Source organism: Natrix helvetica (assembly GCF_964273705.1).
Source record: "Natrix helvetica genome assembly, chromosome: 6".
In the NCBI taxonomy this organism is placed as follows: domain Eukaryota; kingdom Metazoa; phylum Chordata; class Lepidosauria; order Squamata; family Natricidae; genus Natrix; species Natrix helvetica.
The window spans coordinates 76,349,791-76,365,668 of NC_138553.1; the positions used below are offsets into that span (position 1 = coordinate 76,349,791).

A 15,878-nucleotide genomic window follows, 5' to 3' on the forward strand; every position below is an offset into this window, starting at 1 on the left:
CTGTGGTGGCCAGAGCACTCTGCCAGCAAAAACAAGCTCCCAAGCTCCGTTTCCGCCTGTGACGGCCTCCTGCAACCCTCTGCCAGCAAAAACGGAGCCCAGGAGGCCCACATGTGGCCCTCATGAGCTCCATTTATGCTGGCAGAGTCACCTCACTATTTCCAGGATGGCTCTGTGGGCCAGATCTAAGCACACCACAAGCCAGATTTCACCCGTTGACCTTGAGTTTGACACCCTGGGTTATATTGTAGTAACTTATTCAGAAATGCCTCAGCTTGTCAAGTATAGTAGTCCTCAACTTACAACAGTTCATTTAGCGACCGTTCAAAGTAACAACGGCGTTGAAAAAAGTGACTTAGGACCGTTTTCCATACTTACAACCGTTGCATCACGATTTACATTTGGATGCTTAACAACTGACTCATATTTGGGCCGGTTGCAGCGTCCCGGGATCACGTGATTCAACTTTTGCGACCTTCCTCCGACAAGGAAAGCCAATGGGGGAACCGGATTCACTTAACAACAGCATTCCTAACTCAAGAACTGCAGTGACTCACTTAGCAAACGGAGCGAGGAAAGTCGTAAGACTCGCTTAACCAACTTTTCACCTATCAGCATAAATTGTGGTCGTACGTTGAGGACTGCCTGTAGCAGCAGGTCCTTTCAAATGCGCCCTTCTAGTTGGCTTTTTTTGACAAATTCACAGGGTAAAGAATCTTGACCGAAGTAGTTTGGTTCTCTTTTTTAATGATTGTGATCAACTTCCCTGACTCCCCCTTAGGAGAAAACAATGAGGGATAGTACCCTGTTTCCCTGAAAATAAGACCTCCCCAGATTGGACGTTTGAGTGCATGCGCTAAAATAAACCCTTCCCCCAAAATAAGCCCTCCCTGAAAATATTGCTACACAGCAGCAGCCCTGAGGTGACCTTGCTCATCGCCTCCTATACCTCAAAAATAATAACCTCCCTGAAAATAAGGCCAAGCGCTTATTTCGTGGGTCAAAAGAAAATAAGATCCTGTCTTATTTCCAGGGAAACACGATAAGTTTTAGGAGCATGTCATGCTCACCTTACTTTCCTAATTAACTGCAATTTTCATTCCTCTCCCGCTTTCTCCGCTCCTTCGTGTAGCATGAAAGAGCCATTCGCCGAGTCTCAAAGTGGACGGCTGCCAGTTCAGCCGGAGCCAAATCTGAGTAGGTCACTCTTGGCCCGGCAACAAACCACAAATGGAGCACAAGGAAAACACAGGCTGCCCTCTCTCTCTCAGAAGGTCATTAGCTCCGTTCCTGTCTTCTGCCTCAGATGACAACCTGTTACAGCCATTCGGGGGAGGTGGGAACGAAATGCCTTCTCAAAAGAGCGATTGCACAGCATGCAAGAGAACGATAGCTGAAAGAAGATCCAATGCACCCAGCTCCGTTTTAGCTCACCTAACAAAAAGGAGATTTTTTAGAACAAGGTCACTGGCTTCGTGTCAAACTCCTCTCTTTTTTGGCTATGACACACACACACACAGAGGTGGGTTAGCCTTGTGAGCGCACGCCTGAACTCACAAGGAAGGGAATATCTGTGATGAATCTTGTACAGGAAAGAGAGAGGGAGGGAGGCGCACAGGTGGCAGGCACATGAGCCGTCACCCCAGCTCAGCCGTACCACGCATGCGCACCCGCTTCCCATCAGCCAGCTGATTTTTGGGTCGTGTGTGCATGTGTGGGGAGCGGGGGTGGGTGGTCCCGCGCGCTTGCACTGGGAGGGGGGCAGTGTGACGCTGTCCCATGGGCCATTTTTTGTCCCAGGATGTTGCAGGTAGGCCTACTAGGCCTAAAATGGAATGCAGGGGAGGGTTCATGTGTGCACGCGCTGGGCGGGGGGCACGGGGGAGTTGTCACACACACATTGCCTTATGGGTGAGGGCATGTGCTGTCGCACACTCACGCATGCTTTCAGCAGGCAATGACAAAAAGGTTAGCCGTCCCTTTCTTAGGCTGTGCTTTTCTTCCACTTCATCCGGTTATTTCTCGTATCGTTTGGAAGAGGCCCCTTCTACTAGCCTCAAAAACGCTGCTGGTGCCTGTGAATGAAATACTTCGAACGCTTGAAATATTTCGTAGGAAGTGCCAAGCCGTACTTGATTCCCCTGTAGCCGTTTTTCCTGAGCTCCGAAGGCCAGACTTACTTTGGGCCTGTTTGTGGATGTGAGGATCAATGATTGACAATGATAAGAAGATGGACAACATATGTTTATGGAGAAAAGAATCGTCTCGTGAATTTTGTAGGTCCGGGATGGCGAAACTATGGCACGCGAAGGCATGTTGCCCGGCCTTGCCGGTTTGTCTTCCAGGTTTCTGGCACGCATGCGAACACAACGATCATCTGGCAGTGCCAAAAACCGGTGTTGCCCAGACTCCACCTCGCAAGGAATTATGTACCCACAGAGGTGGCTCCACGTGTCACCTGTGGCATGCGTGCCATAGGTTCACCATCATGGATCTAGAGCCATCTATACTTTTGATACAGTTGATCAGTTAAATTTTAAGAGTCTTTTGTAGGCATCTGTCTGTCTGTCTGTCTGTCTGTCTGTCTGTTTATCTTCTCTCTCTCTCTCTCTCTCTCTCTCTCTCTTCTATATCTCTCTACCATCTTTCTTTCTATCTATCTATCTATCTATCTATCTATCTATCATCTATCTATCTATCTATCTATCTATCTATCTATCTATCTATCTATCTATCTATCTATCTATCCCATTTTGTTAGCAAAGCGATATGAGTTAATATTTATCATCCTGCAGAACAGATTGCAGCTTTGACGTTTAAATAAGCAAATTCAAATACTCCCAGCCAGTCCTTCTGGTATTATAATTTAACCTGTTCCCAATGAGAGCCAGTTGGATCTATTGGTTAAGGCACCAGGCTCGAAAGCCAGAGATCGTGAATTCAAGTCCTGCCTTAGCCATGAAAACCGGCAGGGTCATTTTGGGTCAGTCTCTCTCAGCCCAATCCATCTCACTGGCTTGTTGTGGGGGGAAATAGGGGGAGGAAGGTGTGTTTGGGTATGTTTGCCACCTTGAGTTAAAATAATAATGAAGGGATACAAATGAATAAGTTCACAAACTTGAATAGCCAATTAGGATCGCTAGGGGAAGCATATCCAATGCTAAGTCATTCATTATCCAACTAACAACCAGGAAGGTCAGTCACTAAATTCTCATCTTGTTAACAAGGTCACCTGCAATCCAGCTCAGTCACCATAAACCCCAAGGTAAAGATAAAAATGTGGGATGGAGATTATACATTAAGACAGCAGAGCCTCCCTTCAGTTGAACTCAATGGTCTTGTTGGGTTGTGTTCAACACAACAAAGTATTTTTTTTTCTTGGAAGCAACACAGAGGTGACATGACATCAATTTTCATCATTGTGACATTTTTCCAACTATAGGCTAGACTGAGAATTTACTAATTACTAGTTTGCTGGTCCAGTTAGTAAACTCCCAAGAGTAACCAAGTTTACCTCCACTTAATATTTGGGGGATCGGCTGCATTTAGGTAATTGTTGATACCTGCAGTGGCTTAAGCATCATGGGAAAGAACTATTTTTAAAAAGCAAGTAAAAAACGAGAGTTTCAGTTTAGATCAAAACTTCTGGAACAAGTACACATGCTATTTTATTTTACATCATGCTTATAAAGTTCCAGTGGTCTATTTGTTACCAATTTTTTTTCTAAATTTACAGTATTGTATAACATCTTGATAATAATCTACATTTAGTAGAAATCAGAACAAGAAGAGATTTGTCCGTAACAAATTCTAGGAGACTAATCTTCCCTCTCTCCCTTATCTAAAAATCAACTTTCTTTAGTGGAATATGAGAAAGTTGGTGAAATAATTTTTTATTTCAAGGGTGCATCCAACAAGGACTCATCTGATATTCATAGTATTTTGGGTAGGAAACTGATAAATACTGATTAATTGCAGTAAACTTCGGGCTGGTAGGAAAGATGCCCTCAAAGATGCATCCCGATGGCTCCTTATTAAAAAAAAACAACAGGAACTTTTTCATGTGTGTGACTTTTCCAAAGACTTAAATAACTAAGAGAATAGTCATAACATTCCAGCTGCCCTAAAACTATTGCAATGTTTGCAACTAAGAAAATAAGACACACAGATACCGTGTTTCCCTGAAAATAAGACAGGGTCCTATTTTCTTTTGACCCCCAAAATAAGCACTTGGCCTTATTTTGGGGGAGGTTATTTTTGAGGTGCAGGAGGAGGTGAGCTGTTGCTGTGTTGCAATATTTTCGGGGAGGGCTTATTTTAGGGGGAGAGCTTATTTTAGCACAATCACTCAAAAGTCTTATTGGGCTTATTATCTGGGGGGGGGTGTCTTATTTTCAGGCAAACAGAGTAGTAATTAGTAAGTGACTCCGACAGAATAAATAATTGAATGGAAGTTAAACAAGAAAATGACAAAATTCTCCACTTTGTCTTCCTCAAGTTGCAAACTTTGTATTTCCCAAATTACATAAGGAGTGGGGGCAGAAGCTGCCTTGACAGTAAATGGGAGATATGGAAAACTTTCCAAGATTTTAGCTGGTTGCTGAACATGAATTTACGAGGCGATGCTGATACAAAACAAGATTATGTAATATTTGGATAACACTTATATAAATTGTTTCCAAGTGCAAGAAGTAATTTATTCCACTTGATTCTTTTCTACTTTATTTTTTTTACCTGAAATGTCACATCTAATTCCACGTCTTGCAGATGAAATACACCTGCAAGGCCTCTAAATGAGACAAGGATATGATAAGAAACACACTTCTTTTAAAGTCGGTCTACAGAAGAAATAAGTAGGGAAAAGGATGGGTGGGTAGGAGATAGTTCATAGAAATTGTTGAGAGGCATTGTCTCATCCAGCCTCCCAAACTGAAAAAAAAAATCATTTTATAGAAGGATAGTGGAAGTCTCCAGAACACATGAAAGATTAATAGAGTTGGAAGGGACCTTGTAGATCATCTAGTCCAACCCCCCCTCCACCCAAGCAGGAGACCCTACTACACCATTTCTGACAGATGGCAGTCCAGTCCCTTCTTTTTTTTTTTCCAAAAAATTTTATTGGTTTTTTTAACATTTATAGGGAAAAGGGTAAATGGAAGGGTATACAAATTTTGGCAGTTGCAAGTGTGGCAGGCGCCCCCTCCCTCCAAACTCATAAAATACATCTAAGTATAAAACATTAGTACATAACCATATAAAATCAGCATATTAATTCTAAAAATATTTTCAATCAGTTTATATATTGTAATATATAATCTACATATAATTTCATTACTACTTTCGGTCTGTTTATAACAATGTGGTTTTCTTATTCATTTTTGTGATCTGAGCTTTCTTGGTATTGCCCCTTCTCCCCCCGCTGGCAGAGCTCCGGCCCCTCCCGTGTCCTGCATAACCGTTGTAGAGTCTTCTGTTTTTTCTAGGTTTGCTTTGTTTTTTTCCATAAAGGCCTGAGCCTCTATGGGTGTATTGATTCTAATTCTTGTCTCCTCCCAGAATATCAGCATACCTTCAGGCATCAACCATCTAAACCACACCCCCTTCTGGTATAATTTATTCGCCAATTGCGAATAATTTTTCCTTTTTTCCCTAATTTTTTTTGGGATCTGCTTCAAGATGGTTATCTCCCTGTCATGATATGTCAATGCTTGCCCCCTTTGTACACCCAGAATTTCGTCTCTTGTGCTTTTTCTAAGGAATTTAATATGGACCTCCCTAGGTACATCGTGTGTTCTGGCATAAGCTGAATTCACTCTGTAGACCAGATCTATCTCCCATTCCATCTGTTGTTTTTCTTTATGTATGTATTCAGCTAGAATGTTAGTCATAATGTCCCTTATATTTTCCCCATCTGCTTCTATAACATTTTGAAATCTAAGATAAAAGGACATTCTCTCAAATTCTGTTTTCATTTGCTGGATATCAAGTTCTTTGTTTCCCTTCTGCACTGCTTCTACCCCCCCTCATCTCCGCCACCCCACCCTCCACAAGGTCCAGTCTCTGTGAGTTCTTATAGATTTGGACTTGATTCTCTTTAATTTCTTCCTTCATTTCCTTTAATTGTTTCTTAATTTCTTCCTGGCCCTGTATAAGTTGCTGAAGCATTTGTTGCAAATCCATCTCTGTGCTCTTAGGTTGCATCAGTTCTGTGATCTTTGACTGTGTGGCAGGACTGGATGTTGCAGATGTCGGGGCAGAAGTAGCAAAGCCAGGTTTTCCAGGGGGTGGTCTTTTTGGAGACATAATTTATAAAGTAGAAAAATCAGTCAGTATGGAGAATGGACAGCTGGAGAAGTAGGGCAGACAGATGAGTCCAGGAGGCAGAAGATCCAAGCAGAGGGGAGATTCTTTAGTCAATCTGGCAATAGAGAGGAATTTTCCCCCCAGAGAGTTCAAGAAAATAACAATCCACAAGAGATTCTTCTGGGTGACACGGAGACAAAGACCGGAAGCCTGAATTTTAAAGGTGGAGTCAGGTTTCACAGTTCATGAAGACAACGGAAGTGTGCCATCTTGCCCTGCCAGCTTTGGGCTCAGAGGCATATTAAAGTTTTAAAAGTTCACAAAGTTCTCAGGTCATCAATAAATTATGGAGCTAAGTCCAGTGAAAATCACTTTTACAGGGGTGAGGCATCATTGGTTGGCTCTCCCCCCTCCTCCTTCCCCTGAGGGCGAAAGCAGAATTTTTCCAAGCCGCTTGTCCAAGGGGGGGGGGGGAAATCCCCCTCCCTCCAGCCGCACCTCCAAAGAAATCCGAGAGTTTCACGTTTTAAATTGCTGAAAGGTCCATCAAATCAAGAAAAAGGGAATGAAGAGAGGAAGCGCCTCACCACACCGCCGCTGCTTCCTTCAATTTTACATCGTCCGATCAGCCTGAAGCGAGACGCACGCGCGCCCTCCGAGACTGCTCCTCGATGCCTGGAGCGAAGCGGAGAAGCCCCCACCAGCCGCCGCCGATGCTAGTGTCCTCCGCGAAGCCGCTCCTTCGGCAGGACGCCTCTCCGGGGCGTCCTGTGCCCCCCAGAAGCGGGGAAGCCCACCGGGGAGCGGGAGCGGGCAAGGAACTTGCCCGTCACCGTCAGCCGCCGGAACCGGAAGTCCAGTCCAGTCCCTTCTTGAAAGCCTCCAGTGATGAAGCTCCCACAACCTCCGAAGGCAACATCTGTTACATTGGTTGATTGTCGAAAGCAAATAAAGCATTTTAAAGTGTTTAGAGGATAAGAGAATTCAAATGAATGGCTTCCATTTGAGAACAATTCAGTTCTAAGGGATAAATAGACCTCTCCTGGTCTGGATTTAAGTAAAGGATTATATATATAATCCTTTACTTAAATCACATTGTGTGTGTGCGCGCATATGTGTGTGAGTGCGTGTGTGTATTCCAGTTTAACTCTGGAATGCCTCGAGCAATTTCAACAAAACTTGGTACACAGATGACTTACTCTCTGGAAACAAATACTATGGGGATAAGATACCCCTAACACCCCTTTGGTTGTATGTTCTGTTAAGATACAGCCTGTTGTGCCTTAAAATGGCTTCTACTGTGCAGCGCAGTGGAGTTGCCATGGTAATGGCTTCACAGTACTCCACAAGGGGGCTCCCTCTGGTAAGGGGCAAAATCCAACATTAGAAATTATGTTTGGTCTGGACATTTTCCTCCTATAAATAAATACCTGGGCCACACCAGGTTATTGGCTAGTACTCAATAAAACTTTCTCTGCTGATGCTCAAGCCTTGAGTTCCTGCATCATGTGGGAAGTAAGAAGAAAGACGCACAGTCAGCCCGAGTTATGACTTGTGCAGCTTCTGAGGAAGCCCCTTCATTTCAATATGGGGTAAGCAAATGGAGCCTTCTGCATCTATGAGCAAACCTCTCCTCTGTGTTCCTTAATCTCCTATCTTCACGTCCTTTCACGCATCCCATCACTCTGCTAAACAACTAATTCCCACAACACTGTCCAGCTATTTACGAAGACTGTACTACTACTATTCCTCTCATCCTTCCCATTACCTATCTACTTATGACTATAACCTTGTTGCCTGTATATCTACGATTTATATTGTGTTATTTAGTTTCCTGGTATGATTTTGATTGCTTATTGGTATTCTATGACTATCGCTAAGTGTTGTATTTTATATGACTCATGATTAATGTATTTTTATGATGACCATGATCGTTTTAGAAGGCCAGATCCTGAAGAGGAAAATACTTTGTCCACCTAATGAGAAGGAAGGACTCACTGGAGATGAGCCTAATGCTGGGAAAGATTGAGGGCAAAAGAAGAAGGGGACGGCAGAGAATGAGGTAGCTGGATGGAGTCAGTGAAGCAGCCGGCGTGAGCTTAAATGGACTCCAGAGGATAGTAGAGGACAGGAAGGCCTGGAGTAACGTTGTCCATGGGGTTGGATGCATCAGACATGACTTCACAACTAAAAACAACGATCATGATTTATCATTTACTGGTATACCTTTTATGTACCCTGAGAGCTTATGAAGACAAATTCCTGTGTCCAATCACACTTGGACAATAAAGAATTCTAATTGTTCTTGGTCTGCTGATCACCATGACAGGTAAGGGCATCTTGGCAGTCACCTGCAGCATCGCCTCACCATTTAAGATACCATTAAGGGGCAGGGAGAACCATCAGAGGAAAGTGAAGGGCATACACAAATACCCAGAGTTATCAGGATTACATATCTATGCACATTTCTCCCCTTTTCTCAGCTATTACAACCACATGTGAATCCATATGGATTCCTTTGAGTTAAGATCTATTGAGAAATTCACTATAAACCCACGCTCATTTTTAAAAAAAACGATGACACGTGCTTGCAAAGATTCAGCTTGGGGTAGTGGTTAAGGCAGCAGGCTAGAGAAACCAATTCTATTCCCACTTTAAGTACCATAGTCAACTAGATCAGGGGTCACCAACATTTCGGGATGACAAGTTGGCAAAACAGCTCAGTTCAAATTGGATCTAACCGAGGAGGAGGCTCAGCAGAAGCACCTCACTGACAACTACGAGCAGAGGCTTTCCAAGCAGAAGGAAGACCTGCGGGTGTACAAGGCCAGGTACCGGTGCCTGGAGACTCACTGGGCTGAGATGGTCAGCCAGTTCCAGGCCATGATGCAGTCCCACTGGAACAAGGCCCTCTGGCTCTTTGCCACAAGTGGCACTTCCCTCCAGCCGTCCCCCAAAGCCCTGCACCAGGAGGCTGAACCGGCCCCCAGTCAGAATTTCTGTCCCCCTCCATCCCGCACAAAAAGACCCCGAAGGGGGAGACTCTCTGCAGCAACACAAGCGTTCATTGCACGTATTCGGCCCAGGGGCCATAGTTTGAGGACCCCTGATTTAGTTCAGTATTTAAAAATGCAAGTTATTTTTCTGCGGACCATCTAAATTTTCTCGCCGACCACCAGTTGGTGGCCGCTGAACTAGGTAACTGGGCCAATTGCTCTCCAAATCTTGGGAAGAAGGCAAATGGCAAGCAACTTTTGAAATCTTGTCAAGAAACTATAGACACTAGTTATTAATTAGGAGTCAACACTGACCTAAAGGTGTGTGTGTATGTGCATACACACACACACACATACACATAATTAAAGCACTTTAGAAACTTAGAATGCCCACCATTTTCAAACAAAAACTGATCCTAACAGCAGAATTTCAAACTATTCTACAGTCCTCCAGGTAACCTCCTCACCTGCCACAAATATACAAAAAGTTTGTTTCTCTTTCTGTTCAGCCTGATTTGTCTGTTCACAAGACATTCTATCCACTGGTGTTAAAAAAAAAGTAACAGAATCCTTAACACAGTAGTTGGACAAGAGATAGTCCCCCCCAAAAAAAACCCACCCCCATATACTTAGGCTGAGAAGTGAGGCTTTTATTAGTTGCGGCTTTGTCCTTTCCTTTCCAAAGGTATCTTATTACGGTTGCAAAACAACATACTTGTCGGTCGGTCGGTTTATGCAACGGAATTGCTCCACACTTCCCTCCACGAAGCCTCGGCAGGCAACCGAAGCCCGCGGAGGGTTTTGCAGCCCTCAAGGAATCCACGAACGCCGCCAGCCCAGCGCGGGAACGGAGCGCTCAAACGCGGCGTGAACTTCCAGAGAGAGCCTCGCTCGGCTTTGCTTTATCCTAACACCAGCTTTCAACCTTCCAAACCATCCCCTTCACCGAAGGATCTCGCCAGGCAGCAGCGCCTAAATTTAAATTGTGTAAAGGACCGGGCGGTTTTCCAGCAAATGAACGGCAGCCAACAGAACCATATAGCCGGGTGGGTGTGAGTTTCTGTGTGTCCGTTTCTCTCCCTCCCTTCTTCTCTCCCTCTCTCTCTCTCTCTGTGTATGTGTGTGAGTGTGAGAGAGAGAGGGGGGCAGGCCCATTTTCTGAGCCAAGGGTACGAACAGGAGGTCATTCCCAAAAGCCAGAAGGGCTGCCCCTTAAATTTAATTTATGTAAAGGACCAGTGTGTGTGAGAGAGAGAGAGAGAGGGAGGGAGAGGGAGAGAGAGAGGCTCCTTTTCTACCCAAGGATACCAAACAGAGGGTCCCTCCCAAAAGCCAGAGGGGCTGTCCAGGTAGGGGGGCAAAGGGGAGTCCCTCCCACCCACCCCAACTCCAGTAAATGAAGGGCAGAACTATATACGTGTGTTTGTGTGTGTGTGACAGGGGGGGAGGCCCATTTTCTGAGCCAAGGGTAGGAACAGGAGGTCCTTCCCAAAACCCAGAAGGGCTGCCCAGGTAGGGGGTGGGGGAAAGAAGGGAGATCCCCCTTAAATTTAATTTATGTAAAGGACCGGTGTATGTGTGTGTGTGTGAGAGAGAGAGAGAGGGAGAGGGAGACAGAGAGAGAGAGATGCTCCTTTTCTGACCCACGGATACCGAACAGAGGGTCCTTCCCCAAAGCTAGAGGGGCTGCCCAGGTAGGGGAGGCAGAGGGGAGCCCCCGCCTGCCTGCCCCGAACCCCAGAAAATGAAGGACAGCCACCAGGACCATATACACACGTGTGTGTGTGTGTGTGTGTGTGTGTGTGTGTGTGTGTGTGTGATGCTCATTTTCTGACCCGAGGATACCGAATAGAGGGTCCTCCCCAAAAGCCAGAGAGGCTCCCCAGCTAAGGGGGGGGGGTAGAAGGAAGTCTCCCCCAGCCCCTTAAATTTACATTATGTAAAGGACCGGCCCAGGACAACCAACAGAACCACTTACCCGGTTGTGTTTTTAGTGTGGGTCTGCATCTCTCTGTTTGTGAAAGATGCTGGTTTTCTGACCGGAGAACACGGAACACGGATCCTTCCCCAAAGCCAGAGGGGCTGCCCAGGTACGGGGTGGGGGGCAGAAGGGAGCCCCCGCCCGCCTCACCCTCGGAAACCCCCCCCCCCGCAAGAGGGCGATTCCCCTAAGTCGGGGAGCGAGCGCGCACCTGGCGGGCGTCCCCCCTCCTCGCCTCCCGGTGCCCACGGCCGCCTCAGGTAAAAGGGGGTTTACCTGTCCGCTCCTCCCAACCCCCTCACCCGCCCAGGGCAGAAACCAGGCGGCGAGGAAGGGGGAAGGCGGCTTCCCGGCCAAGCCAGACCCCCGCTTGACAGTCCGGGTGGAAGAAGCCGGGCAAAAGCCGGCGCGCCGACCCAACCTCGCCCCTCTCGGCCCCTTCAGACAGACCTACCGTTTCGGGAGGCGAGGCCGAGCGAGGGGCTCCGGGCAGCGGGAGGAAGAGGAGGAGGAGGACGGGGCAGGGGAGAGAGAGAGGGGGGAGGGAAGGAGGGGGCTGCCGGCGAGCCGCTGCCCAGCTGGGAGGCGTCGGGGTCCGGCTGCAGCCTCGGCTGGAAGGCGGGCAGGAAGGAGGCAGCAGCGCGCGGAGCGGGGAGGGGAGGGGGAGGGGGGGTGGGGGGGAAGCGGCAGGCGGCGATGAGGTCATCGGGGTAAAAATAAAGCGGTGGCGTCACTCGAAACCAATCCCAGGGATCGAGCGCGCGCGCGCGCGCAGCCGGGCGGGGAACGGAGGGGCCCCTCCCTCCCTCTCTCCTCCTCCTGGTCCCCCTCCTCCCCCAGGCCAGGTCACGCCCCCTCGGCGCCTCCGAGGACCCCTCTTTGTCTCTCCCTCGCGGGGGGGGGGGATGCCTCTGGCCAAGGGGTGTCTCTGTGTGTGGGGTGGTGGTGGAGGGAGCATGAAAAGAGAGGCGTCTATTCCAGGGGTTTCCAATGTGGGCCGCATACCCCATAAGAGGGGGGGCAATTTGATTCTTCCTGGGGGGATTTGAACCTGGTTTAAACCAAGTGGAGGGCCTTTGAGGCTCCCTCAGCCTGAGTTGAGCTCACTTTATGAGTAAAGTAAGAATTAGATGGGGGTGGGGAGCATCAGGATTTTAGAGATACTTAGGGGGGGGGGTCTATACACCTACACACAAATACACACCCCCACACCCCCAAACCCCAGTACACACCCACACACAAATACACACAAACATACACACGCAAATACACACACATAAATACACACATACACACCCAAACCTCAATACACACCAACACACACCCAAATACACACCCACACATGCAAATACACACCCACACATGCACACCCAAACCCCAATACACACACACACACACACACGAACCCCCAATACACACACACACACAGATACACACACACCCAAACCCCAGCACACACACACACACACACCGCCAAATACACACGCAGCCAAACACACACACACAAACGCACACAAATACACATACACACCCAAAACCAAATACACACCCCAAATACACACCCACACATGCAGATACACACACAAATACACCCTCAAACCCCAATACACACCCCACACAACCAAATACACATACACACCCAAAACCCAATACGCACACACCCAAATACACACTCACATATGCAAACACACACACACACACACACACACACACCTTCTCCCCCTTCAAGGCGGAGAAAGCGTCCTGCTGTGGGATGGGAGGGTCTCTTCCATTCCTTCCATTCCCCACCATCCAGCCAGAGCTGAAGAAGCTTCTTGGATGAGAAGCGAAAAGTCTTCAAAAAAAAAAAAAAAAAAACCCCAAGGAAGTCCAGTTGCCTCTTGAAAAAAAAAAAGCACCTTTGGGTTGACTCTGGAGGGTTTGGCTCTAGAATTGGTTCCCAAATGTCCAGATGGCATTTTCCCTTCTGCGACCCAAGCCCTGTTCCTTCTTAACCTCTCCTTGTTGTTAGTTGCAAAGGCATGTCCGACCCATCGCGACCCCATGGACAAAGTTCCTCCAGGCCTTCCTGTCCTCCCCGTTTGCCAGAGGTGGCACGCAGAGGCCCTCTATGGGCACGCCAGTCATCACCAGCTGCTCTTCTGGTTTCCAGCTGGTCTTCGCGGGTGATCACCGGAGATCAGCTTGGAAAACGCCCCCCAAAACCAACCTCAAAATGGCATCCCCAAACGGACAAAAAACAGGCACAAGTGCGCCAGGCAGCTGGTCTTGAGGTTTCTGGTGCCCTGGCACATGCATGCACGCACATTCACACACATTCCAGTTTGGGCACTCAGTGCCGAAAAGGATCGCCATCACTGGAATAGGGTCTCCCGCGTGAGCAGAGGTTGGACTAGAAGACCTCTAAGGTCTCCAAACTCTGTTATTCTGTAATTTTCCCTTAATCAGCCCACAAACCCGCTTCTCGATAGAAAACAAAGAAGTCCAGTTCTCTAATTACTACCTCAAATCTCCATCCTCATAAACCTTTACAACCATTGTCTCTGCATTGTGCAGCTTGCTTACGAAGCTCATTGAAGGATCAAAGTATTTAACCATGGATAGCTCAACTACATTGCAGCGCCCTCTGTAATGCATAAGAAAGATGTCCATTTTGCATTGGGTTTTTTTTTGTTGGGAGAAAGAAAACCCCGCACAGAGACAAGAGTATGACATTACAACTATCATCGTTCAACTTTCCATTACTAAAGAGTTCTGGAACAGCAGTAAATTCACCAGCCATGCAATATATATATATACTACTTGGTTGGTTTTTATTCCTCTCCATTTCTATTCCTGTGCCTCCACTTTTACTGGATAGAAGAGAATACTTCCAGCCTAAATATTTTCAGAGTAAACTATAAAACCTTTTCTTTGAGCTGTCGTTCAACAGCAGAGCTGAGAAATTTTGGGCTTGGACGATCTGGAACTGTGCCGCCTGCGGTATGATCTAAGCACAGTACACAAAATTGTCCGTTGCAACGTCTTACCTGTCAACGACTTCTTCAGCTTCAACCTCAAGCTGGCAAACAAACTCAAAGTAAACCGCTCCAAACTCGATTGCAGAAAATACGACTTCAGCAACAGAGTGGTCAAGGCCTGGAATGCTCTACCTGACTCCCTTGTTACATCCTCAATCCCCCACAGCTTCAACCTCAAACTGTCTACCGTGGACCTCACCCCATTCCTAAGAGGTCCGTAAAGGGGGCTTGCATAAGCCCACCAGCTTGCCTATTGTCCCCATTTATTTGTATTCATTTCCTTTGTTCTTCTTCATGTTTATACTTATACCTGTTGTCTTGTACATGTTTGACAAACAAAATAAAATAAAATAAATGCCTTTTTACTCTGTGCATTTGGATGGGTTTCCAAATATTGTCACTTGGCTAGGTGGCAGAGATGGGATGGAGATGCTCCCCCGAAAGTCTTCCTAAATTAGGCTGTTGGCTCCGAGCTTGGCATTTTGGTTGCAAACTTTTTGTCACCATTCAAGGAGACATCGTCATTGCCCTCTGCACACTGCCACACTGTTCCATCCGAAAGGTCAAAAGCCGGTGATGTAGTCCACCAGTTTCACTGGTTAATGTTTATAGCCCAGATATTGTAGCAACAAGGTTTTTGAGTTAATTAGTAGCTTTGCTCCAAGAAGAGAGATGTGCCAGAAAAATCTTTTATCTCTTCTCCGGATGTGTTACACAGAAGCGAAAACACAATTTCCTTAGTCTTTTAACAGTTTGTGTTTGACGTCTAAACTTGGATTTTGGATTTAACATCTCTGCTTTCAGAGACAGAAAATCCTGGGGGAGCGAAATGTGGGATTATTGCTCAATTCCTCCAAATGCTCATGTTTGGTTTTGACATTTGCAAATTTACCAAGGCCATCAGTGATTGATTCTTGGCTTTAAAAACAAAACATAGGCTATAGCTAACAGTGTTAATATAGGGGTAGTTTTTTTCAAATATTCTGACTACTGCCCATGCAAGAAACAATATTTTCTTACGTAAAGGTAAAGATTCCCCTTGCACATATGTACTAATCGTTCCCGACTCCAGGGGGCGTTGCTCACTTCCGTTTCAAAGCCGAAGAGCCAGCTCTTTCTGAAGACATCTCCATGGTCATGTGGCCGGCATGAGTAAATGCCGAAGGTGCACGGAACGCTGTTACCTTCCCACCAAAGGTGGTCCCTATTTTTCTACTTGCATTTTTTTACGTGCTTTCGAACTGCTAGGTTGGCAGAAGCTGGGACAAATAATGGGAGCTCACTCTGTGGTGGCGCTAGGGATTCGCACCTCAAGGAAAACGAAAAACATGGCATGTGAAGCACTTGCGCTTTTTAAAAATCATCTTCTGACTTCCAGAGAAGTCTTTCTCTCTCTCTCTCTCTCCCTCTCCCTCTCCCTCCCTCACACACACACACACACACACACACACACACAAACACACACCAAGTCCTGAGTCTGAAAGGACCATTCATAAATCACAATGTGTTTTCTGCTTGTTGTAGGTATGCATATCCAGGCATACTTCTCTGCGTAGGCCAAAGCAGAGGGAATTTTCT

General features: G+C 46.7%; 1 protein-coding gene and 1 long non-coding RNA gene across 3 annotated transcripts in view; one reads left to right on the top strand and one right to left on the bottom strand.

The window, feature by feature from the left end:
* DUSP16 (dual specificity phosphatase 16) overlaps window positions 1-11,902 on the bottom strand; it is a 58,211-nt gene extending 46,309 nt beyond the window's left edge. The window contains exon 1 of one of the 2 annotated variants that reach the window (XM_081957985.1): window positions 11,735-11,902. The gene's annotated coding sequence lies outside the window, so the exon portion shown is untranslated. Of the gene's footprint in view, window positions 1-1,070; window positions 1,225-11,734 lie in introns of those variants that run through there. The other variant, XM_081957986.1, reaches the window with a different exon arrangement.
* Window positions 1-15,878, top strand: part of LOC309394640 — a 253,769-nt gene that overhangs the window by 223,211 nt on the left and 14,680 nt on the right. The window lies entirely within an intron of this gene.